Source organism: Phocoena phocoena, chromosome 9, assembly GCF_963924675.1.
Source record: "Phocoena phocoena chromosome 9, mPhoPho1.1, whole genome shotgun sequence".
Taxonomy (NCBI): domain Eukaryota; kingdom Metazoa; phylum Chordata; class Mammalia; order Artiodactyla; family Phocoenidae; genus Phocoena; species Phocoena phocoena.
In genome coordinates this window covers 79,791,571-79,817,892 of record NC_089227.1, presented here as the reverse complement: position 1 = coordinate 79,817,892, position 26,322 = coordinate 79,791,571, and the positions used below count along the sequence as shown (strand labels likewise).

The window sequence follows — 26,322 nt, the reverse complement described above, 5'->3', positions numbered from 1 at the left end:
CTTTATGATTCCATTTATCTGTCTATTCCAACTTGTCTATCAAGCTATTCTACCTATTTATCAATGTACTCTTATGACGCTATTCTAGATACTGCTGCTTTATGGGCAATGATATGTAAACTTTTTTGTTTCTTAAAGCCATTTGAGAATCTGATGGATTGTTTGGATTCTATACCTAGAAAAATGCACGTATGGGCATACACAAAACTGCTTTCATTCAGTTTCCTACAATTATCCATCTCTGAGACCCATATAAGGGGACTTCATCTTTGCATATATCTCATGAATTTAACTCTGAGTATTTTATTCTTTAGACTGTTATTGTGAATGAGTTCTTTTTTCCATTTCATTTTGTTATATTTGTTTGTTGATAGCATATAAGAAAGCTGTGGATTTTGTTAAACAATTCTTTTTGTCCAGCCACCTTTTTGAATTCTTTCAAATCTAACTGTTTTCATTTTAAATCCTTTGTGTGTTCTATATAGACAATCAAACCATCTGCACTGAATATAATTGGGTCTTCTCTTTCCCAGCATTTAAAAATGTTAGAATATTTAAAACATATATCTTAGCTAGAATATCTAAAACAAGGTTTAATAATAATGGAGATAAAATACTTCTATTTTTATTCATTTTTTGATGCATGAGTTAATGAGAATGCAACTAAAGTTTCACCTGGTTACATGTGCAAGATAAAAATTTTTCATTGTGTTCAATTTCCTTCTGTTTTTCAAAAGTTTTTCTTCTATTCCCAGTTTGTTAAACATAAATGCCTTTTAAAGTTTTTATTTAGATATAATTCACTTACCAAAAAATTCATCCTTTTAAAGTGTACAATTTAGTGGGTTTTAGCACAGCCACAAAATTATGCAACCATTATCATTATCTAATTCCAAAACATTTTGTCACTCCAAAAGGAAATCATTCCTTAGTAGTCACTCCCCATTCTCACTTACCCCAGGCCCTGGTAACCACTAACCTATCTTCCATCTCTATGAATTTGCCTATTCTGGACATCTCATATAAATACTTTCTTAGTGAATTCAGCCCATTATTTCCAGTCTAATGATATTTCTGAATTCTGATTCTACTCCAGATCATATTAGCTATTAATTCTTTAATGCTAGATGAATGTTGATCAATTTCATAAGTATGCCTCTGCATCTTAAGTCACTAAAAAATGTCACAGAAATGTGCCAATTATTTGTGCAATTTCTATGTGGGAATCTCCTGTTACATTGGTATAACAAGCTAAAAATTTACTCATCTTTAGAATCATCTTGTCTGCATGCCTGTATTTTGCCTAAAAAACTGTTAAGTGATTAGCTAAAAATACAACATATTGTTTCTGCTGTAGCAGCCAAACCCTGCCAAATGCTGAAATTAGAGTTTTGGGGGCAAAGTTTACTCTAAGTCACTACGTATTAGTTCTAATCAATGCACCTTGTTCTGTACGTGAATAAGCTATCTCTTTCATAACAAAGGCCAAACTCTTTTCTAGTATTAACTACAAACCTAATGACCCACAGTTTTTAAAACAAAACTTAAAAAAAATATATCAAATTGTTACAGTTTTTCCATACTCTAAATTCTGTAAGTTTTCCCTTTTCCGTAATACCTAAAAATCATAGACAATGGGCCAATTGCTAAATATCCACTTTAGTGTCTGCTTTGTAAACACCACAGCCTAGATGGATAAATGGTGAAAGGGAAAACAGTATAATTCACATCAATCTGCCAAGTTGCTAGTGGTTCTTGACCCACAGTTTATGAAACCTTCCATATTGAATTTTATTATATTCAGAATATCATTCCTCCCTCAAACATTTGATCACTATAAATTATTATGAAAGATGAAGAGTCATGGACTCTGACATGCATGGCATGAGCATAGGGAAGGGCCAAGGAATGGTCCCATGTAGCACTTCGGCTCTTCAGGCCCCCTACCCTCAGATGGGGCCCAATGTCTGTTTCTGGGGCAGGGCTGGACCTGCCACCAGTCCCGGAGCGGGTATGGAGGCTCCTCTGTCCACTCAAGCTCCTCTCACAGCCCAGTCCTTCAGGCCCCCAGTGCTGTCAGCTGCAACCTGGCATTTGGACAGAACTGGCTTCCCACCAGGGTGGGGCCTCAGACTCAGAAGCTATCCATCCTCTGGAATCAGTCTCTTTCTAATTCCTTCTTGTAAAAGAGCTTGACCTCCCAGCTCACCAGGCCTTTGGTCTTGTGTGGATGTGTGTATACATACATGTGTACCGTAGAACCAAAACAAAAATGGAATCACTTTTGTTGGGGACAAAATGGAGTTGGCTAATGCAGGCACATTAACGAAAAAAATGAAGCTTAACCTTACCTAACATTAGCTACAGGAATTTATAGCTCTTCTCAGAAATTAGCAGAGGACACCAGCCAATCCGCAGATGCCAAATCTGTTCACACCATCGTTGGCATTCCTTGTTCCTGACTCAGCTACTCTGAGCCAAATAAGGAAGAAGGCCACCAGGCTTCAGCTGAAAAAGACAAATTCCGCATTTACCCCTTTAGTCCTTACTAGTCCCTTGTGTTATTTCACTTTCTTCTTTTTTTTTTTTCTTTGTAATATCAATGCCTTTGTCACTGGTTTCTAGGAACTCATTTATGACTAAGGATGTTAACTATTTGTCACGCAATGCAAATGAAATGCTATGTTTTATTGCCATCAATTTACTACGGTGGGGCTTCCCTGGTGGCGCAGTGGTTGAGAGTCCGCCTGCCGATGCAGGGAACACAGGTTTGTGCCCCAGTCTGGGAAGATCCCACATGCCGCGGAGCGGCTGGGCCCCTGAGCCATGGCCGCTGAGCCTGCGCGTCCGGAGAGGCCGCAACAGTGAGAGGCCCGCGTACCACAAAAAAAAAAAAAAAAAAAAAAAGTACTACGGTGTTCTGTATTTTGGTTATGTATTAAAATATAATCATGTAGTGTTTAAAAACAAACAAACAAAACACCTTTAGTCAATAACTAGCAGGGAACTTATTGCTCCCGCAGCCTTGAGTTTCCCGGTTTTGCAGGTCGTAAGCCTTGCAAACAAACTCATCTTTCTGCTTTGTTTTACTGTGTGTTTTTGACAATACATACCTGTGTGCATATAGGGGCCAGAACAGAGGTCCAAACTCACTGACGCAGTCCAGGACCCAGAAAAGAAATGACAGAAAACCTTCCTCCAAAAACGGCGGAATTGGAAGGGTGTCGGCGAGACTTTTCCGCGCGCGCTGTATCATCGCGGTGAATAGAAGACACACGCCCTGAACTTTCGCGAGAAGTAGGAAGTATCGCGCCGGCGCAATGCAGTAGCTCCTGCTGGCTTTGGCAGGTTCGCTGGCGGGTATGTGACAGAGGCAATCAGTGTGGAGGCCACTGTACCCCCGGGGACTCGCCATTAGGAGCAGCACCTTAGCCAACACCTCGGAGATCGAAGCCGAGATGGCTCGGACTAAAAGAACAAGACCACAGCACACCACTTAGGGCTGCTTAAGGCTCGCTCTGGTAAGCTTCGCGGAGAACTCATTACTCGAACAGGTGGTGGTGCTGGTGAGCCGGAAGGTTTTGTTGTAGCCAAGACAGGTGGTGCTCGAATTGGGTTTGTGGGCTTTCTAACTATGAGGAAGTCAGCCCAGCTCAGTAACTTGGCAGGGGTATATTCTGAGGTGGCAGCCTGAATTCACTACTCTAACCACTGTGCCCCGTGTCATCAGATACAGAGGGGCCAAGATCCAGCTCCTGGATCTCCCAGGTATCATTGAGGGTGCCAAGGATGGGAGAGGCAGAGGCCGTCAAGTCGTTGCAGTGGCCTGAACATGTAACTTGATCCTGGTTGTTCTGGATGTCCTGAACTGTTGAGACATAAGAAGATAATTGAAAACGAGCTGGAAGGCTTTGGCATTCACTTGAGCAGCAAACCCTCTAATATCGGTTTTTAGAAGAAGATAAGGGACGCATTCATCTGAAAGCCTCTTGCCCTCAGGGTGAGCTGGATGCTGAAACTGTGAAAGAGCTTTCTGGCTGAGTACGAAATTCGAAATTCGTAACAGCTAGTGACTTCATTGAAGTGGTGGAAGGAAACAGAATTTATATCCCCTGATATCTATGTGTTAGTTAAATAAGATTGATCAGATCTACACTGAGAAATTGCATGTCGTCTATAAGATGCCTCATTGCACCCATCTCTGCCCATCACTGCTGGAATTTTGATGACTTGTTGGAAAATATCTGGGAGTATCTGAAACTAGTGAGGACTTAGACCAGACGCAAAGGCCAGTTCCCAGATTACACATACCCAGTGGTGTTCTGCCTTACCCCAGAACCACAGCGGAGGATTTCTGCTGAAAATTCACAAAAATCTTATCAAAGAATTTAAATACGTTCCAGCCTGTGGTTTCTCTGTGAAACACAAAAAAATGGTTAAAGCCATATGTTGGGGGATGAGGATGTCATTCAGACACGGAAAACTTCCCCTTTCTCCATCTGCTAGGCCAACCCCTGCAGCTTTCCAAATGACCAAGCATCCTACCCCAAACCCCTTCTGGCTTTGGATCAAGATTCAGGAGGGAGATGGAGGCACCCAAACTGGCACAGCACTTGTCTTCATGTCACCTTGTACTTTGAACTGCATAAAGAACCAGGTAGGAAAAAAAAATGACCACATTCATTAGGATTTGTTTATTTATTTATTCTTTATCTATTTGGGAATTAATAATTAAGGTGGTCATAGGATCATAAACATTTTTGAAATCTTGTTCAGGGCATGAGTATGCAAATCTGCAAATATGTAAATAAGGACACCTTTACCTGAGGTAAGGCTAATGAATGTTTAATGAATGCTTGAGTGACATAACCTTTCAGTGACAGTGCTCGCTCTGCTTTTCATGCTTGCATATAGGACACATCAGTAATTATTTAAACTTTTATCTTTCATCATTTAATTAATGGAAATAAAGACAGACCTGAATATATTCTATTATTGAAGAAAATGACAAAATATTATAACTACTGAAGAGAAAAAAAAATTTGTGAAAGCTCATTTTAGACCAATTTTGTTGTATTTTAAAATATCTGTATTTACAGAAATACATTAAGATAAATATAAGCTTTATAGTAACCCAAATATTTCCTCTTCATTTATGAGTATGATCAATAGGAGCTGCTACAAAACAGAAGAAAAGATAAATCCTTAAAATATTCAGTTCTAGAATGTGTCCATGACCTTTTGTGCCTTGTGCCACGTGATGAATTATTCATAGAACATTGATAACAGTGTGACATACAGTCTTATACACAGGGGATCAAATCATTGAGCTGGGAGAGGAAGATTGTAATTCTTCTTTTGGCTCTGCCATTACCTGTTTGACCCTGGCAAGTTTATTCATTCATTCATTCGTTCATTTATTCAACTCAACAAAATTTTAGGGAACTTCTCCCAAGTGCTTTGCACTCTACCAAGCAATGGGATATAGCAATTACCAAAATGTCCCCAGCTTCATAAAGCTTACAGTACAGTCATTTAACCTCCATTCAAGTCATTTACTTTCTAGTCAAGACACATAATTTTTTTGGTCTCAAGTGTTCTTATTTATGAAATGAAAGTATTGGGTATTTGTAATACCCTATCAAAGACTCCTGAGTCTTCATCAATAAAACATGCTTTCAGTCATGTTCTCCATAATGATTGTAGGTTGTCCTCAGTTATGCATACCATGTTGCAAAATTCTTATGTGACCACTAGCAACTGTTCCTTGAGCCAATTGACACTTGCTGTATGGTACATCAAATACTACCACGATATTCACTGAACAACCCACATGTCCATCCCATAATCATGACCTCTTTAAGTTCCACTCCTAACTCAGAGCATTCCAACCAGTGTGAAGGGGCTATGGGTGTGTGAGATGATAGCAATTCCCTCCAGCTATAGAGGAGTATGATAAGGATGTGGTAGGCTAGAGCACCTGGCTTGTGGGCTTCTAAAGCAAACAACCCGATCTACTGCCTTTTATGTATTGTATATGTATATCATTTTCTAGGTATACCATGATGTAAAAAGAAATTGGGAATTATTACTCTAACCAATCAAGTTATAAAGTAAAAAATGCAAATATTACAATGTAGGTAAAGAAAAAAAAAAGTAAAAAATGCAAATATTACAATGTAGGTAGGGAAAAAAAGTATAGACATTGTGGATTGTATCTTATTCAACCAGCATAAGGCCTACAATGTAGGCAGAAGAAAATTAGGAAATAGTCACTGTCAAGCTCTAAAAAGTCTTTTAGAGCACCGAAACTATTTAATATTATCTGTATAAAATTGGAACCAACAGATTTTAGGCTATTTCAGAGAATATAATACTGTACAGGAATATGACATCGAATCTAAAGTAAAGGAGTAAGCAGCGTCTTTGGTCAAAAGTCTCAAGCTATAAATTAATCATTTCAGTTTATGAGGCTGTGTCCCCTTCCCCTTTATTTAATATGTTTATAAATAATCATTCTCTAAAGGGACTATAAATAACCTCTATGTTTGTAAAGTTAAATAATATATACTACCAAATCTAAATTCCTGTGATTATGTCCCTGGAACCCTAAGGGATAATTATTTTTAAAGCTTTCTTATTCTGACTTAAATATAAGTAAATAAATTAGATCAAAGCCCTGATTTCTATAAGAACTCCTGTTGGTTCTTACAGAAATACCATCCCTCAAGGTTCTCAAATCTGTCAACCTCCCCATTCACACAGCCACTGCCTTAAGTCTAGCTTTCATGTCTATCATCCAGTTCCCTCCCCATTGTTTCCAGAATGCTTCTCTGTCCTCTGCAAGATGTTTTGAAGAAACCACTTCATCTATAGAATTGGTTTCCACAGAAGGAGGAATACACAACCTACTATAATCTCAAATTGTTTCAGGAGGGATTTGTATGTTTTTCAAGTGGATTTTCTTTAAAGGTAAATAACACTGGTCAGCTGAGTAAAGTCAGAGTCCCCTGATATGGCACCCAAGGTCCTTCTTGATATGCCTTCAGCATTTCTCTTTAGTCTTGTCTCCTACCGTCCGTATTGCAAATAATTCTAAACTGTCTACGGTTTCCCCCAAATATTGGTGCATCAAATACTGGTGTATTTAAACATGCCTTTCTTTTACCTGTAGTACCCTCCATCTCCACTTCTCCCATCCTTCAATTACACTTCTCTGATCTTCACAGATAAAGTTTATCACTCCTCACTCCATCCATGTTTTAACATCTGCTGCTCTTACAACACAGAGATAAAAGTATGCTTATGTCCATCTTATCTGCTAGATAGGATCTTTTTTGAGTATAGACATTGTGGATTGTATCTTATTCAACCAGCATAAGGCCAAGCATATTAAGTACACAATAAATATTTATTAACTTCAAGGAAAACCTTTCCCATAAAGTTTGTCATGATATTCTCTGAAGCTTTAGAAGTCAAATTATAATTGAGGGTCCTTTAAAGATAATGTGATATCAACTGTGAAAAAATATTTTCAACTCCTTACAAAATGTATAACATATAAATTCAGTGTAGTGAAGAAGAGATTTGAGGTTATAATGCCTATATTCAAAATTCCTTATTCATGTCAGCAATGACTATGAAGCAGGCAGTGTGCTAGGTACTGAGATTGAAAGATGAATAAGAAAGGGTCACTAGAACCTTCAGTTCAAAAATATATCTGATTATCTATATTCATGAAGCCTACTCAGACTTTTCTCAAATACTCATGAAAATAAAGGGAAAAAATAATGGCTTGACATCATCAATTACTAAGATTAATAACAATCAATACCAGTTTCTGGAAGGAAATGAATGTGAACTGGTAATTTTCAAGGTTTTAGTTAATATTATACCGTTCCTTTGTTTCATAGTATACACTCAACCTGCAGTAACATAGCATATGACTCAAGATTCTGAGAAATATTATTTTAGATCCAAATTCTATACCTAGCCATAACAGGGAAGCCATGTCCAAAGGGAATTCCTGGCAGTGCTAGCTTATATCATCTTTTTAAAAAGAAAACAGTGTAAAGAGAGATTCTTGTTCCCAATATTTTCCAGGAAAAACAAGCGTCAGTATTTCTTCGGAATGCGCTAACATGGGTCGTATGCCAATTTCAGAGTCAATCACTGTGGCCAAGAGAATAAATGAGGTAATTGGCCAGACTTAGGTTATATCTGTGTGCCTGGAGGGAGAGCAGTAAGGGCCAGAGGTCATCCACACCTAAACCACAGATTGAGAGTGGGCTCAAGTCAATGGTATAAAAAAAAAGAGAAAAAGTTGCTGAAAATCGAAACAACGCAAGCCCCTTCTAGAATAAGAAGAGAGAAAACCTCCAAGTCAGTATTAATCTATGTTCTCCTTTCAGCACTATTCCTCCCTAAGAATGTGCAAACTAGTGTAGTACCAGGTACAGTAGATAGTTATAATAGTTATAAAAACAGGTTTCACTTCACAGATGCCATGGAAAAGCCTAGGAAACTCCCAGGGATCCATGAACCACATTTTGAGAGCCACTGCTATGGATAATGCTTCTCAAATTTTGATGTCTATATTAATCTCTTGCGAATTCTGATGAACTGTAGATTGTGATTTAGTTGCTCTGGGATGAGGCCTAAGACTCTTCATTTCTAACAAGCTTCCAGGCAATATTAATATGCTGCTGGTCCACGAATCACTCTGAGTAGCAAAACTTAAACAGTAAGGACATAATTCACATGAAATCCAGACAGAGAATTCATGATTGGTTTACCCTGTTGTTGTTTTCTCTATATATATCTTTCTCTTTCTCTACACTACCATCCACAATGTCAGTTTTGTTCTAAGACTGATTTCACCCTTAATCATGGGATGTCTTGTAAGAAGCATTTGAGCTTTATCCTTCCTCATTTATGTCCACCTGGTGAGAGCACTTCCCACCCTCAATGAACCAAAGACTTGAGCTCATGTTCCTGACCTCTTAAAGCAGTTCCTGCAGCCAGAGGAAATGCCATGTGTGATTGGTTCAGAGCTGGGATACATGAGTCCTTCACTGTTTTGGGAGGAGATGATTTATCCTATGAGTCCTTCACTGTTTTGGGAGGAGATGATTTATCCTAATTAAGTGAAAAGTGAAATGGTGAGGTATAACATTGAGCCAACAAATTCTACTTCAATTTAGCATAAAAAAACAAAGGAATGAATTGTATGACTTAAACATTAGGGAAAATGAAAAATAAATATGGAAATTACAACACCAAAAAAGAAGGAATAGGAAGGATGAAGAAATGAGTGTTGAAGAAATAGATAATAATTAATTCCTATTAATAAAGTGCTGGAAAATGAAGAAGCAATGATTAATATAATAGAATTGGAACCTTTTTAATATTTAAGAAAAATGGGGTATAAAAATGCTCCAGTCAAAAAATCAGGAAAAGAGGGGAAATCACAGAAAATAAAAAGAGATGAGTGAGATTTATCTATTTTAAACACAGACTTTCACATTACATTAAGATATTTTGCATAACAGAAACTTTGTAAATAAAGCAACACAAAGAGGGAACATGAAAAGAATAAAATGAAAATGTATGGCCAGTATCACTGTCATAAACATATGTATGCAAACATATACCTATAGTCATGAACATGTATATATGTAAGTATATATAGTCATAAAAATGTATATGTGTACAGTGTTTCAGAAATGAAACATAAACACAAAGTAATGAGTGGGTTGAAGCTGCAGTGATGCTGGGTATACAAGCTAAAGCAGAAGGTGAGAGTGGGAAACATAATTCCTGTGGGATATGGGAAAATTAAAATTTTCCACAATATATCTGGTAGCTAGAGTTAACAGAAAGGAAGATGAGAGGAAAGACTGCTGGAACTTGAGTCTGGACCTTTAAAAAAGGTCCAGAAAAGTTTGTGATTTTTTTACAAAGAGCCAAATAGTAAATATCTTAGGCTTTGTGGGTCTCTGTCACAAATTCTTTCTTCTGTTTTTGAACAACCCTTTAAAAACATAAAAATCATCCTTAGTTCAAAGGCCATGCAAAACAGCCTGAAATTGGCCTGCCATCAGTAGTTTCTGACCCTGCTTTATAAGAAGCTGTCAGCCTAGAAGAGGTGAGAGGATGGAGAAGCAGCCATGTGACCAGATACTAAGCCAAGTTGCCCCCATCCTGGAGGATGAATCTGCAACTAACTCCAGTATCTCTTGTCACATCACTTCTAGTTTCCCATACAGCATCCCCACTCCCCTTCTTTCTTACTAAAATGTCCCCAATTTTCCTCAGCTAAAAAATATCCAATTAAAATAACTTGCCTTCTAAAATATAATATTAAACAAAAAATAAAATAAAATTACTTGCCTTCTCAGACTCCCTTGGAGGTAAAATAGTCACATACATATCACCGGCCAAGAAGATATATACAAAGGGCTTAGTGGAATTTCCAGCAATTTTTAGACAGGTATAAGTATAGCAGACATGCTCCACTGACCTTCGCTCTTCTCACTTCCCTTTCATCCTCAATATCAAAAATGCATGTAGGTACAAGAGCTCTCTGGAGTCTATGAGGATGAAAATCACATGGTACAATGGGGAAACTGAGGACTGGAGGAAGCTTGGACATATATCAGGGATAGCCTACATCCAGAATTTCTCTTTGTGAGAAAAAAAAATCATCTTTATTTGACGAAACCATTGCAGTTGGCATGATCCATTGACCTTTTCTCTTTCCACTGATTCTGTTACAAAAGCCAAAAGCAGTAATAACTGATGCATCATTGCAATGCAGGTAGGGTGGGTTCAAACATTGTTATGAGACATTAGTAGGCTCTGGTCTGAAGCAAAGATCCAGGCAAAAGTAATAACAGTTTTCTGAATCCTCCAAAAGGAAAAGTGCAATTAAAAGAGGGGGAAGGGGATGAGAGGGACATATAGGTAGGGAAAGGGAGGAAAGGAGAGAAAAGGCTCAAAATGCAATAAAACTAGTCAGCATACAAAACTTAGAATGCTCATGAAGAAAGCCAGCCATCAGAATAAAAATCAGAACATGGATTTACTATATATTTTATTAGAAAAATCAGATAATATCTTTAAAACTAACAGTGTTTAGCTATTCACAGACATAAATGAAGACATAATATCCATGGAGAAATGTCTATTTAGGTCTTCTGCCCATTTTTGGATTGGGTTGTTTGTTTTTTTGATATTGAGCTGCATGAGCCGCTTGAAAATTTTGGAGATTAATCCTTTGTCAGTTGCTTCCTTTGCAAATATTTTCTCCCATTCTGAGCGTTGTCTTTTCCTCTTGTTTATGGTTTCCTTTGCTGTGCAAAAGCTTTTAAATTTCATTAGGTCCCATTTGTTTATTTTTGGTTTTATTTCCATTTCTCTACGAGGTGGGTCAAAAAGGATCTTGCTGTGATTTATGCCATAGAGTGTTCTGCCTATGTTTTCCCCTAAGAGATTTATAGTGTCTGGCCTTACATTTAGGTCTTTAATCCATTTTGAGTTTATTTTTGTGTATGGTGTTAGGGAGTGTTCTAATTTCATACTTTTACATGTAGCTGTTCAGTTTTCCCAGCACAACTTATTGAAGAGGCAGTCTTTTCTCCGTTGTATATTTTTGCCTCCTTTATCAAAAATAGGTGACCATATGATCATGGGTTTATCTCTGCGCTTTCTATCCTGTTCCACTGATCTATATTACATGAATTATCTTTTTTTTTACATGAATTATCTTTTATGAGTAAGTTTCATGCTCTGACCCAGCAATTTCCACTTTGAGAAGCTTTTCCTAAAGAAATAATTAGATGTATATGCCAAGATTTATATGTAATGATTTTCATAGAAATTAATTGGAACAAAGATATTGTTAGTAACCTAAATATCAAACAAATGGGAAATGGTTAAATCAATCATGATTTATGTAAAAAATGAAACACCATGCATTTATTTTAAATGATGTTGAAGAATAATATTGGAAAACAGGGTACTTTATTTTATAATGTATTATTAAATGGTAAAATTTGCACAATGGGATTATTTAGCTATGTTTTAAATATATATATATGAATATTTACCTCATCTCACTTATATTTTAAAATTATATACAACTTAAATACATGCATATATAATGAAAAATATATACCTAAAATTAACAACTGTATCTGGGTGGTGATTATTTGTGTCTTTTATTCTTTTATTTTTATCTGTATGTTTCCAATTTTCCTTGTGACTGCTTTATTTTTATAATGTTAATATCCATTGAATAATCAGTCCTAGACACTGATAGAACTAAAAAAGGTATTTAGTGAGTACATTGATTCGATTTGATTTGAAAATTAAGGTTCTAGGATCCCAAGAATCATAAATTAAAGTTATAGCCAATGCTGGAATGAATGCTAGAATGAATGATTCTGGGAATCCACAGGGTCAACTTTAAGTGTTCGTGAAAGCTGCAATCTAAGATAACCTGGAGTCCTCAAGTAGCTTAAGATACTAGTACACTAGATCAAGCAGGCACTTCTTTGACAAGTTCATTATGAGGTGATCACAGTGACTGCTAATGCCTGAAAATCCATAATTAGAGAACGTGGCCCTTCCTTCACATCCTGAATGACTGAGGGAAAAGCTAAGAGGTGAGCGGGTGGATATGAGAATCCAACCAGCAGATGGCCCTGGTGGTGTTCAGCAGGTGCTCATTTACATATTTTGGCCATAACCTCCCTCGTCTTTCCTCCAGCATGGCAAGATGCTCTGGCTTGAATGCACATTTAGACCAAAAGCTGTGTGATCTAGTGAAATGTACTAAACATAGCGTCTTAGGTTTGACTTGTGATCCTGGCACTTATGCTAAGTATATGCACAGTCTTAAACATGTCCCTTCAACTTTGGGAGTGACTTTTATCTCAACCAAATTTCCTGCTTTTAATATTCGTACAGAGATTGAAAGGAACTAATGGAAAATTCTACTTGTGAGGGCTTGAGTTTCACCATAAGTCACTGATATTTTAAAAGCCCAAATTTGGGGAAGAAACAGAATGGTGCAGTGGGCAAAGCCACAAAAATTGGAGGTCAGGAGATTTTGGTCCTCTCCCAGTCAATAGTCATAGTATGACCTTCAACACATATAATTTCATCCCTCCTCAGTTTATCAATGTGCAAAATGTGGATAAGAAAAATACAAAAAAGAAGATAGGAGTTAAGCTACACTGTCTTTAAGATCTTATTAAAGTATAAAAGATTTTGATCATGTTCTATGCAGTGATCTGATAGCTTTTTTTTGAGAAAAGTAAAGTTATTCTGAAATTTTAAATGACTACCATATGTTATTTGGAATATATTACATCATTGAAATAAAGGGTATGGGTAAAAGAACATCACTGAAACAAAATGATATATAATGAGACATAGTATTGAAGAAATACTTTGCCAACACATTTTATCTGTGAATAGAAAATAATTGGTATATCCCTTAGGTATATGTTATTTTTCTTTTCTAATGCTAGTTAAATATTAGAGTTCCTTCTTACATATAATATTTTTCTAAATTATTAGTATCATATATACATAAATATCATAATATTATATTAGTATTATACATAATCTATTATTAGTACCATAAACTTTTGTCATTAGGATCCTTTCAGATAGCAGAAATATTGCCTAATTCAATTCAGTCTTTAGAGTACCAATAAAACTTTTGAAATAGTAGATTTAAATAAATATTAAAACTTAAAGAAACTGTTTAGACTAGTTTAAAACATGTTTTGTGGAAAATGACTAGCTTTTTTTCTATTCATTGCTACTTATTTAATACCTTCCAAGTGTAGTCATGTCATAAGCTGTGTATTATAAAATCAAATTAATTATGAAAAAATTCTCCTTGGCAAAGTACTAAAATCTTCTAGACATTTGATAATGTAGTAAAATGTGTTAATATCACATTAAATAAACTAAAGTTTAAAAAAATTAAATGCAAAGTTCATTCATTTATTGAACAAGGTTTAATCAAGTGATATGTGTGCAGCCCTGCAGTAAGCATTAAAGTCTTTAGATAACATTAAGTAAATATTTGAAAGGAAAATCATTATAATCTCAGTTTCTTTGTATTGTTCTTTAGTCTTTGTGGTATGCTGATCTTTGTACTTATAATAGCATCCTCTCATCCCTTGAGAATTTTCAGTTATTTGGAACTTTAGAAAAATGTAGAAAAATTTCATGTGTAAAGACCAGCTTAAATGAACAGTATTAGAGATCACAAAGAATCCCACCAACCTAATTATTTTTATTCTAGGATGGAGAAAAATAAACAGGTTTCAAATACAATACAGGTGAATCATTTTGAGCATGAATTATGACATGTAAAAAGATAATACCTTTCATGTTGAATTTTCTTATATTTTAGAGAGGTGACAATGAATCATATTCAAAGGTGACAAACCTTTTGCTATAGATTTTTTATTTGCTGATAGAAATGTATTTCAATCCCAGAAAGAAAATGTGATGAGATTCTGAAATCTGAGCAAGTTATCATGTTTTCAAGTAAGCATAATACAATACAATAAAAATAATTTCAAGAAAAGACATGCTCAAAAATCTTGTGAACAATTCACCTCTTTTGCAGTAGTTGCTTCAAATACAAAGAAAATCAAGAGCTTCCCTGTTACTGAGCCTGAGATATTTTTTGAAGAACTGAAAATTGTCTAAACTTTCCTGAAACCCACTCTCCAGACAGAAATTGAATTAGTTTTTGACATTGAGAAAGGCCAAAGCTGTCAGAAGTGGACGCATTTTTAAATAGTGATGTAAAAGTCTTAACTTTTAAGATAAATAGACTTAACATGTTTATGCATAAGTGCATGAAAGAAATCATTTGACTATTACAGAAATGGAAAATGTTTGCCATTAGCTCTCTTAAAAGACTAGGATGGAACTAATGCATAAATAATTACATCAGAGGTTACAAATTACATTCCAGTGGTCACCCACTATTCAGTTAAGAGGACTAAATGGCCACTTCTGAGCACCTTTTACTCTTGTTGGCATTTCATATTTTCTCACTTATTTTTTTCCTCCTGGTTTTTAAATTAATCCTAACAAGTAGCAAGTTTTAAAACTTACTTCTTTCTCTAATGGAAAAACTTGCAACAGAATTATTTAAAATAATTATAGTAATAATAAAAATTTGCATGGCATCATGTAATTGAAAAACAATTTTACACTGATCATTTAAAGTTCAAATATCCCTTTAAAGACCTTATTGATATACTACAAGCCATTTTGTTTCTTAAAGATAGGTTGCTATGCATGTAGAACTTGAAATTGTTTCTGTGGCAGTAAGGATTAAGTTGTTCAAATTTGTCACTGAATCTTCCACCTTTCATTCCTATTCAGAGAGTAAAATTGAACAGCTAAATAAGTCTATCAACAAGAAAATTAAGATTTAAAATAAATACATATATACATCTCAAAATTAGGTAGGGGTACTTCATGAAAGTAAACATTTTTATAATCATTCTCAAGAACAAAAGAGACAGAGTACCAGACAGAGAGACTGAGAGAGAGAGACAGAGGAATCCATTTTTTTTTCCCTTTAGAAATAAATTTCATTTTTGTCCCATGGAAACAGAAGAGTGATATGGAACATTTCACTTTAACAGACCTAACATCTTAAAAAGAAAGGCAAAATATGACAAGTGTTTTAACAAGAGTGAACAAGAACTCTGTTTAATTTGGAGCTACACAGTGAATCACAATGCAAGAACTTACAACTGGAGAAAAGGACAGATAGGGTCAATGTTTTCTCAATAAATATCTTCTCAAGAGCTTTTAGAAATAATGCTCTCCTCTATAGATTGCATGTTGTACATCAGCATTATCTTCTTAATGTCACATGGCAAATACCACAAGGAGAGTTTAGGAACTAGACAAGAGAAAATAGAATGAAGAAAAATCTTCTAAACTCATATGACAAATATATGGGGGAAATAAACCCAAGATATAGATGCCAAAACTTTAAACTTTCTCTTTGTTGCTTGATAGATTAGACCATGTTACCTCTCAGGATATGCTGAGTTGAGCAATTCTTATTCACAGCACTAGAAACCAATGGGGAAACACTGATTCTGTTTCAAGCCTGAATGGGTGTGAACCGACAGGTAGTCTGATGAAGGTAGTCATATGATTTCTTTATAAGAAAATGTTTGACAGGCTGTCAAAACTCTTTTGAAGAAAGAAATAGTGGATAGAGTTGCTCTAAGGAATACTTGTCAATTCAGTTATCTTATTCCTACATCATATTTTGATGCTAGGTGAGTAATCTCTGTGAGTCTCATGCTAAAAATCAAGTTAAAGTAACGTGAGTCAGATTGATTTTGAAGCATTTAGTTAATGTCATCAGAGCAGTGGTGACATTCATGCCAAAATTTTATCACAGAGTAAGCTTGTTTTTAACCAAGGTTTAAAACAAACATTGATAATATACAGATATAATTCTATGGCTTAATCAAATAATCCAATACCAACACTATAGTTCAGTGGCTTGTAGATCTTCAAAAGTTAGAATCTGAAGGGAAAAGCGGTCCAGGAATAGGGAAAAAAAAGTAATTCTCTGAAAGCAGACTAAAACCTGCAATCTGTCATCTGGGTAATGAAATCAAGAAACAGATGTATAGTAGACATGTTGAGTGGAACATGATTTTTCTTTAAACTCAACTGTGTCATCCACTAAAATATTTTTATGACTTGGCATTTCCTTTTTTTTCCCTCCATATAAAGTTTCTGCTTTACTAGTCCACTTTTTTGATGTCTACGTTTACTGCCTACCAGCCTTCACTGCTAGTCTCTTTGCCTGAACTCCTCTCTCTCTTCTGACTGCAGAAATCTTACCTACTTTTTAACTCTCAGTTCAAATACTCAAATCCCATATCTTCCAAGAAAACACCCTGATTTCCTAGCAAGAATTATACTTGTGTTGCACATATAGATCTTGGGTTGACTCTCTAGTTGACTCATCACATTTTGCCATAAATTATAGTTAATTTTATACATCCATCTCTTCCCTACTTATAGTCCTAAAAGTACAGGAGCTATATTTGTCACTTTGTATCCCATTTCTATTTGAAAGGTTTGTGGAATTTAAATGAATTAATAAGCAGATTAGGAAATCAATGTTACACTTAAATATCTTTTATAAAAAAATGAACAAAAACCTCAGAAGGTCTTTGCAGACTTGATTTCCCATTTTATGTAAATGGAGAAAAATATCCTCTGGGGTCTTCTGCCACATTTCTACTTTGCCATTTGAGCACCCAACTATTATTCTAGGGCAGTAACATATCTCTGAAAAATTCTGCTTAGACTTACCTGTATATTTGTCTCCTGGTGCTTGACCACAACTTCCTGTGTTCATTCCCAAAAGCACCACACATTTTCTTCTCATCTGGTATTTTAACAGCAGTCTCTTGACAAAACATCACACTGACTGCACTCTGAATGCTGAACATTAAAGTTGGAGGCATGAGATGTTGACAATAACTATTCTATACTTTTATATATGTGTGCAGTTTCAGATGCTAGACTAAAATGAGAAATGTTTCTTTGCTGTGCAATAACTGCAGGGTATTCCACGATAACATTCTGAATTTTCCTATGTGGTGAAAAGGAAAAGGATCTTTATGTTTACTGATTTAAAAGTATTATGTTGGAGTTATAGTCTGACATGAACTCAGATCTCACCAGAGGCTCTCAGCAGTTAACGTCTCCTAACTAAGCCTTGTAATGTTAATATTTTATGAAGACACAGGCTTAACTGATCAATATAAGAACTGCCTCTGCCAGAAAATTGTGTCTTTCTGCTCTGGCAATCCCACAGAAGTCAGCTATTTGTTTTTAGATTCTAATACCTATAGGCATTCAGGGAAGAGTTACTCGGGACTGAAACTCATCTGTGTGAGACAAGAATAAAGGAAGTTGGGGTGTGGGGAGCAAACAGCCTCAGCTTCAGAATCATTCCTCTCCTTTCTCATTACTCTGGCTCTGTATCTCTGTTTTCAAGTCACGTTGCCCTTGCTCCTTCAATTGGTGAAGATTTCTGATTCATCAATGTTTTGACCAACCTATCTCCTACTGCTGCTTCAATTTCTCCAGATCTCTTTGTTGCCAATTACTTACACGAATCTTAGAAGTCCTGCTCTACTTTGTCTCTTTTATCTGCTTACCTGGCATTGGTTACTTCTCTTACCTGGACATACTATATTTGTCTGTGTTTGGCTTCATTCACTGCAGTTCTTTTGGGGCTTCTCTACCCACTGCCTGAAGGAGGCAATCACGAATAATAGTTTTCACCTTCTCAACTTTTCCCAAACACCAGTTGTCACTCAGCTTGTTAAAAGCATTTAATTTAAAATTTTTATTGTGAGAAATGGATGAGGGAGAAGAATGGTATACCAGTTTTCCAGGGCTACATAACAAATTACCACAAACTGAGAGACCTCATAAAACAAATTTATTATCTCACAGTTCTGGAGGCTAGGTGTTTCCCTGGTGGTCTCATGGTTAGGATTTGGTGCTTTCACTGCTGTGGTCCAGGTTCAATCCCTGGCCTGAGAATTGAGATCCTGCAAGCCACAAGGTGAGGCCAAAATTTGAAAAAATTTTTTAAAAATAGACTTTCAAAACCAAGGTGTCGACAGGAGGTGTTGGTTCCTACTGGAGACTCTGAGGGAGATACTCTGTTCCACGCTTCTCTCCTAGCTTCTGGTGGTTCCTGGAAATCCTTACTTTTCCTTGTCCTGTAGATGCATCACTCCATCATCACATAGTGTTCTCCCTGCGCTTCTCTGTCTCTATGTCTCCTCTCTTCTTCTGATAAGGACACTATTTATATTGGATTAGGAGGCCACCCTACTCTAGTATGACTGCATCTTAATTAATTAATTATATCTGCAATAACCCTCTATCCAAATAAAGTCACATTATGAGGTATGGGGATTAGGACTTCAACATATCTTTTTGGAGAACAACATTAAATCCGTAACAAATTTGTTAGCAGAAATTTATGACTATTCAAAACTATTAGAATTTATGGGTTGAGATAAATACACCCATGCTCCTGCAGTTATGGTTTCTCTGCTTTTGTTTTTCATCAAAGAAAACTTCTCGGTCTTAATGTCCTGTGAATATTAATGGCATTTAGTTATTTTGTTTATTTTGTTGGCTATAACTACAAATAGTTTCACATTTGTATCATAAACGGGCTTACATCTTATTCAATAAATGTTTACATTTCTATTCATAATAAGATACTGTTTTAGGAGCAACAGGGGTTTATAGAAAACATGTAAGGACAACTCATTCCTTCAGGGAACTTTTAATTTAGAATAAGACTGCCTAAATTGTAAGGTACTTATTGTACTAAACTGCTAAAAAAGGTAAAAATGAAACATTATAGATTCCAATAGAGGCAAAAATGATGTCAGCTGAAGGAATGAGGAAAGGCTTCCCCAAAAATATAATTTTAAATTTAGTTCTTAAAGGATAAGTAAGGAGAAGAGTAGTGAACACTGGATTAGGTAGAAGGTTGTACATTTTGTCTCCCGAAATTCTGAAATGCTATGATTCCATCATCTCACAGATGTGAAAATAGATCGATGACAAACAACATTCCAGGCAGAAGAAAATCAAATTGTGACTAATTAAAGGAGGGCAAGGAGAGTACACCTTGGTGGTGTTGGATAAAGGCTAAGGGAACAAACTGGGGATGAGCTTGGTCATACACACCATGTACCACCCGGTATGGTTTCCAAGAGCAACAGCCCAACCTTCTGCTCTTAGGACCAATCTTTGTCAGAAATAGGAGATATATGGACTTTTCCCACCTGCCCAAACAACTAATCACACTTTTTTTTAATCCCCCATAACAATCAGAACATATTGGAATAAGACATAGTGCATCATTCAAAGCTAAAACTCTGAAATTTATCTTTAAAGGTTATATTTTAGGATGGAATGTTATACTTTTTCTGGCAATAAGATCTAGAGTTTTCCCTATGAATATACTTTTACCGTAATGAATACTGAGATATAGGAAATCTTGTCAACATTTGCGAAAGTTAAACAATAATTCTAAAAATAAAAACCTGCAGCAAATCTAATGTTCTCCATTCATGGTCAATGTGCCTCCCCATCTTAGGTGCCCTGGGTACTCCTCACCTCCCACCCCCTCCATCCTGTCAATCCCATTATCATGGGCTTTGCCTTTATTCCCAAGGAGACACAACGGACTATAAGTGTAGACCAGAGATAATATCTTGAAACCGTGCAGACTAGGGCAACTTCTACACTTCCCTTACATTAAGCCAGTCCTGGGTGAACATTTATATCAACCAACAACAGCCAAGAATTCTCCAAACACAGAGAAAACTTCTCAGTCTTAATATCTTGTGAATATTAATGGGATTTAGTTGTTTTATTTTGTTCTCTATAACTAAAATAGTTTCACATTTGTAACATAAACAGGCTTACATCTTATTCAATAAATGTTTACATTTCTATTCATTAACAAACCTCATTCCTCTCTGGACCAAAAAAATTAGCCATTTTAGGAGCCATGCCTGCTTATCTCCTTGGCAAATGTCTTTATCCAGATGCACTGAGAGAATTAGGACACATTTGGAAACAAATTCATACCAAATAGTGAAAAATTTGATAATATTTTAAAATATGAATCTCTTTTTACATAGACAGATACCTTAATAATTCTGCCAGCATTTGGAACTAAAATTGCATTCACAAAAATAACTTTATTCATCCTTAAAAACATCTTACACATAATTGCTCTGTACAGAATGTTTCTTCCATGCCTGCTTTTTTCACTTTTAAAAGAATACCGACTTTCAGAATTTAATTGGCTACTAAGCTGCTATGTCACAGATAATACATCCACATGTCATTTTTAAATATCATACAAAGAAATATTCAGGGCAAATATTTATAATGTTAAATGCTCAGTGAAAATGTAATAAAAAATAATTGGGGGTTTATATTGAAAAAAATATCATGTGCCCTATACTGTCCACCTTCATTTAGAAAGTCAAAACAAAATATCCCTAAAGATACTTAAAAAGCTATGTAATAAAAACTCATTGTTTATGAAATGGTTCATTAGTAAGGTGAGTGCATTTTTTTTGCTAGAATTTATCAGCAAGCCGGTATTTACATGTCTGTGTATGTGTACAGAATCTTTTGTCTGCCAAGGTAAGGATCACTACCCCTGAATGTAGAGCATTCACCATGACAAATTATCAATGAAAACAAACAAGCCATTGTTCACTTTTATGGACAGGTGTTGGGTGGAAATGAAATTAATTGAATTAAATATGATCTGATCGTTGGATGATCATGCTGAACTAATTAGTGTAACACTAAATGGAAGGAAGGGAGAACTGGGCATGAAACCAAGATATCTCATTTTAGACAGACTCTTCTGCTCCCTTTTAAAGCATGAGAAGGAAATGACAATCTCCAAATAAATGTGTCACCCACCCCATAAATGAAACACTAACAGTGAAGAGGGTATAAAAGTATCACAAGCGTCAGTGAGGTTGTAGATCATTTAGCACTTCTATTTAAGTAACCATTTTTTCCCTCATTTTAGGGACATTTTTTGTAACGGTTAAGAGGGTAATACCTTGACACGTAATAATTTTGTAATTATTGTTTTAACCTGCTACAGTCTTTCATCAAAGCTACTGTTATCAATGGAATTTGCTCAGTGTAGCAAGATAGAGCCCAAGCAGGGGATAGGAGGAAGACAGTCATTTTCTTCAGGTCTTGGTTTTAAAGCAGACAATTAAGGCAGCAGGAATATAAGCCCTCATGTACTGTGCACTCTAACTCCTCATTTTTAGCTGTTGGAACAGATCATAAATGTGTTGGGCAGACTTCACAGAGGGCTGGGCTTAGCAGGAGGAAACACAGATCTACATTGATAGAGCATTCTAGGAGTAAATGTTGCTTAGGCTCATCTTTTCTACAACCCATATAGAGCCAGGAACTGGTACCCAAGTTTGTAACAGTATTGGTTGGTGCCAAAGGGTTGGTGGGTTTCTAAGAACCCTGGACTTATGTCTGAGGCTGACCCTCTCCTATATTTGTATCCAATGAGGTAGAACTTTAGTTGTTTCATCCGTTAATGGTGAAATATTTGGACCTTCATTTCTTGCTCTGATCTTTTTTTCTTTTTTCCTCTTCTACATCACTTCATCTCTGTCCAGCTCTATTCTTGATTTATTTATCCTGCTCCTATATGTATTATCCTGGAAGTCATATAGAAGATTTGGCTTTCTGGTTTGATATTAATCCCATTACTCTCCAGCTCCCTTTACCTTTGGCCATACCAGGGAATGAATAGGAATCAGAATGAAGGAAAGGTTGCAGGCAGGAAAATGTTATTAAATAAAACATCTGGGGCTTCCCTGGTGGTGCAGTGGTCGAGAGTCCACCTGCCGATGGAGGGGACAAGGGTTCGTGTCCCGGTCCGGGAAGATCCCACATGCCGCGGAGCGGCTGGGCCCGTGAGCCATGGCCGCTGAGCCTGCGCGTCCAGAGCCTGTGCTCCGCAACGGGAGAGGCCACAACAGTGAGAGGCCCGCGTACCGCAAAAAAACAAAACCAAACAAACAAACAAACAAAAAAACATCTGGCAGGGCAATAAACAGGGGAAAAGGATGTGAAGTTAAAAGGGTGAACTACCAGAGACAAATTAAAATGTGGTGGATGTAATATTAGGATTTACTCTTGAAGACAGTTACAAAGAAAAAAGGGTGTTGGTGACCATTATGTAAAGTGCCAACTGTGTGTTGCAGAGGTCAGACAGCTTAAGAGGACCTGTACTTGGGCTTCCCTGGTGGCACAGTGGTTGAGAGTCAGCCTGCCGATGCAGGGGACGCGGGTTCGTGCCCCAGTCCGGGAAGATCCCACATGCCGCAGAGCGGCTGGGCCCGTGAGCCATGGCTGCTGAGCCTGTGCGTTCAGAGCCTGTGCTCCGTAACGGGAGAGGCCACAACAGTGAGAGGCCCGTGTACCAAAAAAAAAAAAAACAGAAAAAGAGGACCTGTTCTCTCGGAATGCCCTTGTTCACCCCACCCCCATCTGCCTGAACAACTCCTGCTTATTACTCAATTCCTTCCACTTGTTATGTTTGATAACATTTGACACCATCTGTAATGAATGTGTTTTATTTATTTGTGAACATATTATCTCTCTTTCCTAATAGAGTATATGCTGTGTGATGTTAGAAACTTCTCTTTCTCGTTTACAATTTATAACCAACACTAAGCACAGTACCTGACACAAATCTGATACTTAATAATTTTGATAAATACTTGCATGCTAGCATACATGAATGAATGAATGAAGTCAAGAACCAATTCAAGCGTCATATGCTTTGTAAAGTTTTTGCTATACACCTTAGTAACTTCTTATAATGATGGCACCTTCTATATACAGTTGTATTGTGTTCTACTTTAATAAATTCATTTGTTCAGTTTTTGGTTTTGTTTTTGTTTTGCGGTACGCGGGCCTCTCACTGCCGTGGCCTCTCCCGTTGCGGAGCACAGGCTCCGGACGCGCAGGCTCAGTGGCCATGGCTCACGGGCCCAGCCGCTCCGCGGCATGTGGGATCTTCCCGGACCGGGACACGAACCCGTGTCCCCTGCGTCGGCAGGTGGACTCTCAACCACTGCGCCACCAGAGAAGCCCCATGTGTTCACTTTTGATTCTAACAGAATGAGTCCCTTAAAAGTTGGGTCATGTATTATTTCTCTTTGGAACTCCCACTTAGCCTAGAATTTTGTGAATAGATGAACAGTTTTGAGAAAATATTATTGGGTACCCAGAACCATTTTGACCACATGAGAAAATCTAAATTTCCCAAGTCATCAAATATGGAAAATATACTTCTTTATAATTCACATAGCAGAGAGTTTTATATTATTTGCTTATGAAAATGTCATAATTTAATTACATATATTTTCTTTACCTATAAATTCCATACTCTAACCACTTCCTTAGCTAAAATATTAGCTGTCAGTATAGGAAAATACAAGGCTATGAAACATTTCTGAAGTATTCTTTTTAAAAATTGGTAACTGGCTTCATAACTTCTTCACTTTCTTGAGCTTATCAGATGCTATGATGCCTGGAAATAACTGTGAGTTTCTCTATAATGCTTAATAAAAACTCCAGGAGTACCAGAGACTTCTTGACAACACATATTAATTTAAAGGAAAAGTCATTTTCCACCATTTTGCAAATTTCCCAGTTAATAAAATGCTCAATACTTAGGCAAATTAGAAGGAGATACAAAAGTGTAGACATGTTCTTTTTTTTAACAATAGAAATAGAGGACTTTGATTAAGGAAAATTGTTAATACTTTTCTCCATTATGGATATTAATTTTGGTCTTTGCCTAAACATGTACTTAGATAAAAATTTAAATAAAAAGTATGAGATGTTTGTGCTTTAGATTATTTAAAAGAAGGCAACCAACTATCCCAGTTTTCCTGAGACTGAATTGCTTCCTGGGAAACAGGACTTTCACTGCTAAAATCAGACAAACCAAATGGTTGTTCACCCTAGACTGGTATAGCATTATTTTCTCTTTTCTAACTTAAACTCTTAAAAGAGTTTCTAGAATTTTACAAGAATGCATCTCTAAGGCATTGTTAAAGAAAGGAAGGTAACTCATTTTGGTGTGAAAGGTTGACACTTTATGTTTTATTTTTATCCCAAGGTGGTGATTATTATTTATTTATAATAGTTGTAAGGGTACATGGCACTTACAAACACATAAAAGACAAAGCTCCTGTGAGATTTCCCATCTAACTCAATATACAACATACTATATAAGAGCAAAGGGAGAGGTAGAAAAGCGTTAGAAAAAATCAATACTGGAAGGCTTAGTGGGAGAAATGTGTTCTAAACTTTCAAGGAGACATGTCAAGGAATAAAAGGAAGTTTGTTCAAGTAGGACTAATCTAGTTTCAAACCTTTTGAGGGTTATACATGCATAACTAACAGGAAAATGGATTTCTATATCTTTTTTCTCCTTACATCTTCCTAGTATTTTTAAAATCACTTTCCAGTGACCCTTTTTAACCTCATTTAACGTTTTCTGCCTTAAACTGTTTTCCCTGTGAGTTGTATAGCCACAGCAGCTTCTTGTAGTTAATAAATGTCAGATATATCATTTTTCTTCCCCTTACTTTCAAATTTCCACTGTCACTATGTTTTAGATGTGCCTTTTAAATTAACATATAGCCGGAAATGTGTGATCTAATCATAAAATTTCCATCTTTTAATTGTCAAGTTTTTTTACGTTTTCCTGTACTGTTTCTTAGTATTTTATTTCTGCCGCCTTACTCTGTGATTTTATGTTCTTTCTTCCTTCTTTACTGTTTTAAGTTAGAACGATCAAGTGTATTTATTCCATTTTTCTCCTCTAAATTATTGGAAGTTATACATTATTTTTCTGTTATTTTATGGGTTCCACTTAAATTTCTAATATGTTGAGCCTAACCTGACAAAGTCTAAAATTAGTCACTATCTTTGTACCACTCATTCATAATGTAAGTAACTTATAACCCTCTTTCACATAATTCATGTCTAATAGTTCAGTTATGTTTTATTTTTGAACCATACACAATTAGTCATTATCTTTATAGTAATTTTAATTTAGGTTTACCACAAATTTATCAATATCCATTCCTATCATCCACTTATGAGTCCTGCTCCTACCTTGTGGGTGTAATTTTCTTCTTCCCAAAATGAATCATTGAATGGTAATTTAAGTGATGGAGGGTCTCCAGCAATTAAAAAAAAAACTAACAAACAAAAAGTTCTCTCTAACTGAAAATCTCTTCCTCCTCCTGCCCGTGCCCCTGGCAACTCTTGAAAAATTGTTTAGCAGGGTATAGAACTCTAGTATGATAGTTATTTTCTCTAAGCAGTTTTGAAGATGTTATTCTTCTTTATTTTCTGGACTTTCTTGCTGCAGTCTAAATATTATTTCTGTGTGGTGAATCTGTCCCTCTCCAACTGCCCCCACCATTTCTTTCCTAGTAATATTATTTCACCTGGTTGTCTTTAAGATTTTTCTTGTTGCCTCTGGTGTCCAGTGGTTTCAACTAGATATGATTAGTATAACTTTAATTTATTTATCCTGGTTGGAAATTATTTTGCTTCTGGACTGTAAAGATTCTTATTTTTCCTCAATCTGGAAAAAACTTT

General features: G+C 36.2%; 1 pseudogene; it reads left to right on the top strand.

Moving 5' to 3' along the window:
* The first annotated feature begins 1,863 nt into the window (after positions 1-1,863).
* LOC136127938 (developmentally-regulated GTP-binding protein 1 pseudogene) lies at positions 1,864-4,506 on the top strand (annotated as a pseudogene).
* Positions 4,507-26,322: the final 21,816 nt, after the last annotated feature.